The 4,602-nt window shown below is 43.4% G+C and overlaps 1 long non-coding RNA gene across 2 annotated transcripts; it reads left to right on the plus strand.

Annotated features, from left to right (window-relative positions):
* Positions 1-2,365: 2,365 nt before the first annotated feature.
* LOC129729592 (uncharacterized) lies at positions 2,366-4,055 on the plus strand. Of its 2 annotated transcripts, none has more exons than XR_008728704.1 (3): positions 2,366-3,009; positions 3,062-3,128; positions 3,201-4,055. It is a non-coding gene; the product is annotated as an uncharacterized LOC129729592 (long non-coding RNA). The 2 variants fall into 2 exon arrangements; XR_008728705.1 differs by having other exon boundaries at positions 3,062-3,124.
* The last annotated feature ends 547 nt before the right edge of the window (positions 4,056-4,602 follow it).

Consider the following 4,602-nt stretch of genomic DNA (forward strand, 5'->3'; position numbering starts at 1 on the left):
GGTTTGATTTAAAATTAAAACCGGGAGGTACTTGCTTCGGTTTTTCTTCACCGCTTCCTTTTTGTGTTGGCTTATTGGTCATTCCGCTAGGGGTTATCTTGCGACCTTTGCGAGAAAGATTAGGAGAGTTGATCATTCTCCTCTTCCTAGATCCTTCTGGCATGGCATAAGAACACCCTTCGACGGGATCGTCAGATGTACCCTCATCGGTTGGCAAAAAGGAAAAGATGTTTCCTGTCGAGGGTGGCTCAGCACTCTTCAGCATTTCTGCGAAAGAGCGCTTTGATCGTTCCTTGAGGGAACGCTTTATTTTTTCCTCGCGCTGTTTGTACGCGGGACACGCCGAAAGGTCATGCCGAGTTCCCTCGCAATAAGACACTTTTCAGTATCCTCACTGCAAGCGGTCTCAGCATGATTGCCTCCGCACTTGCTGCAGCGTGCCTTGTTGCAGCAGTAGGTGGCTGTATGACCTAACTGCTTGCAGTTTTGGCAATGCATGACCCGCGGTACGAACAGGCGTACAGGCAGACGAACCCTGTCCAAAGAGATGTAGTTCGGCAGTGCGGATCCGGCGAATGTTACACGGAAGGAATCCGAAGGGAAGAATTTCTTCTTCCCTTCTTCGATGGATACTGAATGCAATTGCTTGACATCCAGTATCTTTACATCTTGAATCAGGGGGTTTTTGAAGCAGCCAACCCCGTGACGCAAAATGTCATCGACCGTGAGGCTTCCTTCGGTAACCACACCGTCGATCTCCACGTCCTTGACAGGGATGTACACGCGGTACTCTCTCGTGAAGAGCTCGTAGCTAGCAATTGCGTTTGCTTGCTTCAAGCTACTCACAACAACTCGCAGTTTGTTCGGTCTAACCTTTGTAATTTCGGTTACGTCCGAAAACTGTTTTGCCAGGTCCTTGCCGATTTGAATTATATTTAGAGGCTTCTTTATGGGCCTGAAGTAAACTACGAACGGACCTTTCGAAGCATCTGGGTAAGCTTTACCCGTGTTGCCGGTACCCTTGGTACGGGGCTAGGTAGCGGGGAAGGTAGAGGGGAATTGATGGGGGAGATCTCAATCTCTTCCCCAGTTGTTTCCACATCCAGGAATAGTTGCACCTGCATGTCGTCCATTTTGCGGGAGCGTTACGCTCTACCGCACACAAACGATAAATATTCGAATGTGGGGGGGGGGGGGGTCAAATAGTTGCTATTAAATTTTAAAAACAATTTTTAAAACTACAATGGATCAAAATTTAAAAAAAAGGCAGTAATACTAATACTAATAACAATAGTAATAATAATAATAATAATAATAATAATAATAATAATAGTAATAATAATAATAATAATAATAATAGTAATAATAATTATAATAATAACAATAATAATACTATTAATAATAATGATAAAAATTCTAAAGTGAATACTTCACCGAACGTCTAAGTCACGACCTCACGGCTGATAGTAGGATTAATCGAGCGTCTCCGCAGAACAAACAATGACGATCCAGCTTCGTGTTGTGACACAGTGGCCGTATCCTACACGCGACCTTGTAGATGCCACTTGTAGTTGACTTCCACTCGCTCGATCGTATGATGGTCCGTGCTGCTAGCGGGGTAACAGCGGTGCGGGAGAATTATTCTTGCTGATATATCAGCTGCGTATCGGATCACTGGCGGGGTAGCCTGCCCCTACCAGTGTGCAGAAGATGTTTCTGCCGATAAACTACCGGCTATTGTTATCGCGCAGCACAAGAAATAATCGACAAAAAAACACCCGTACGATAACTCGTGTATTGTTATTTTGCAAACTCAAACGGAGATGAACAATTTGCGTCTAATCGAGACGAAAGCAAAACAACGAATGGGCTTTAAATGTGTGGCTTAAGTAAAACAAATTTCGAATTTGGCCCTATACTGCGCTTGGCTCGAATTTTGACAGTTCGTTTGGCTCACAACATTCTCTCTACCTATTTCTCCATCTAAGTTTTGCTAGTGCAAATAGACTTGTGCGATATTTATACTGACAGTGGCAGCTTTTCAGTGGTTCCAGCTCGTATCAACTAGCTGGCATCTCAATCCAGTTTGCTTTGCTTTATCGCAGCTAACATCGCAGCGGTTCAACGATGTGTGGGCTCCACTGACACTGACAGACAGCATAACATAGCGTATGAAAAGTGGCGGTGATCTCGTGTACACATTGAGATGCGCGATGTCAGCTAGCTGGTCTGTATGCATAAAAGAATATCGATACAAATATCGCGGTTTTCAGTATCGATACGGTCGAATATCGGACGCTCGTGTATCGATCCAAAAAATCGAAATATCGCCTCAAAAGTATCGATATTTCCGATACCGATACAATATCGCCCATTGCTACCAGCACGGGCGTAAAATTCTTATCATTTTCAGAGCAGCGTAGCGCGCTTAGTCACGGCGTATGCATATTTCGTCAGTTAATGTAGCTTCGTGCGTGAAACTATCAGTAGTTTTGTGAATAAACAATTTATTGTTTACTTTCAGTGCGTTGCAAAGTAAAATTGTTTCGTGGCTTTGGGAAACAGCCCAAATTTGGTCGAAGAAAAAACGTGTGCGTGTGTGTTTTTTTCACGAATTGATCGGTTTATTGTTTATTGGAAGATTGGAAGAAGCAGAGGAGCAGTGACGAAAGGAAGTGAAACGATTAAAAATCACATAAAACGATCGCGAGAGCAGAGCCTTGTTTTTTGCTGTGCGGTGTTTATGTTTATCTTCTCACGGAGAACGGAATTCTACGCTCATGTTCTTTGTTCGGTCGAATCGCAGCAGCCGCTAATTTTATTCGTGCTTGAACTACCCAGGAGGATAAACAACAACGGGGGTTGGCCAAAGCTGTCGAAGGAGAAGGAGAAAATTTTCTGCTGAGTTGGCCGACTTGAACACTTCGACTTCGGCTCGGGTTAGCTAATTCCGGCCACAAAATGATGCAAGAGGCAGAAGGGGACAGCTTGACGATGTTGGCTGATAAGGTAAGCTAATTGTTAGTCTAATGTATGCGATCAGCTGTTGTATATTCTTTAGGCAACTGTTAGAACGGCTGGCCTTGACAAACAATAGCCCCGCCCCCTCCAATATCCGTTCACTGTAGGTATAGTGTTGCGATCGCAAAAAGAAGCTTACCAAGCAAAACAGTACTAATTTGATTCATTTTGCTTTCAAGGAGGTGCTTTACTGGTCTTGAAAAAACGATCCATTGAAGAATCGGAAGAACTGACTTGAAGCAACTTCTACAACGGCAAGAGTGAAGCACGAAGCATTTTGAATTTCAATCGATTCGCTTGTTAATATTCTCGATTGTAATTTAACGGCGAATAATAAATTCATACGACGCTCGATGTTTTGCCGCCGGAGAGTGGGTAGACATTCCTAGCTGCGATCGTTAACAAAACGCAATACGTTGTGCAATTTTACACTTTTAATCTCATCACACAAACGACAACGGCAGCAGCTGTAGATGATGATATTTTTTCTAATATGGTGCAGTGCGGGCCCCCTTTCACATTGTATGTGGGTCTGTGCTGTTCGGCTTCTGCGATAGTCAGATTACTCTCACTTTACCCGTTCTTCCGGCTAGAAATAAACACCAGCCGATTTATAAATGAAATAATCACTTATTCACACACTCCCTCTCCGAGTTGACATGGTCGCTATGTAGCTGTTTTAGCCTTCACGCACTAGGGATGACAGAGCCATGTGCACGGGGGAGATACGTCAAATTGTTAGATCAGAATGTAGAATAGTGACCGACAGTTGGGATATTCCAGTGTGAGGCCCATACTGGGATATTGCGGCATTATGTAGTGTCCTCCATGAACATTGTGTAGCCATTGACATTTGGCATAGATTGAAACAGTATTTTAAGGTCCTGACATAGGAGTTCCATAACTATCATAGTCCCCCCCTACCCAAAAATCCTGCGCACGGCTAAACGCACTAGTGGTGACCTTCGTAGCTTTTGTTTGTATACATGGTGGTTTCTAGTTGCGGTTGCACCCAGGGGGCTCTTGTGGCTGTCAAACTCCATACATTTTCCATCTACCACTCATTGATTCTGGTACCCACTTTTTGGTTGGTTTGCCCTGAAACAAGTGAAATAGAGTAAACGTCCCATTTTGTCGGTAGACTTATTCTCGTGTAAATGGCGTTTTAGATGCGAAAATACAAGAGCTCAACATTTGTTTTCAGTACCATGTGCACTTTCAATGAATAAGATAAGTTTTGTAAGCATTTGAAATGAAATATTACCGCCGTGATGAATTTATGATTGGTAGGCAAAATGTTGACGTTTATAGGCCCCTGGTTGCACCCAATGACTCCATTATCAGCGGAGGTATTTTTGACGGAACATAAACGAAACACAACCATACGTGAGACAGTCAAATTCGCTTCGTTGGGGTTTTGCTGCTAATAACTCATGAACAGATTTCGTTTTTCGCCATTCGCTTATCTTGGCTGTTTGGCTAGAAAACTGCGGGACTTTCTTCTGTGTGATAGTGGTGTTATTGTCAGTGTTTGTGAGTGGTCTCTCGGTTGAACTTAGCGATTACTTATCAATAGACTAG

Source organism: Wyeomyia smithii, chromosome 3 (assembly GCF_029784165.1).
Source record: "Wyeomyia smithii strain HCP4-BCI-WySm-NY-G18 chromosome 3, ASM2978416v1, whole genome shotgun sequence".
In the NCBI taxonomy this organism is placed as follows: Eukaryota; Metazoa; Arthropoda; class Insecta; order Diptera; family Culicidae; genus Wyeomyia; species Wyeomyia smithii.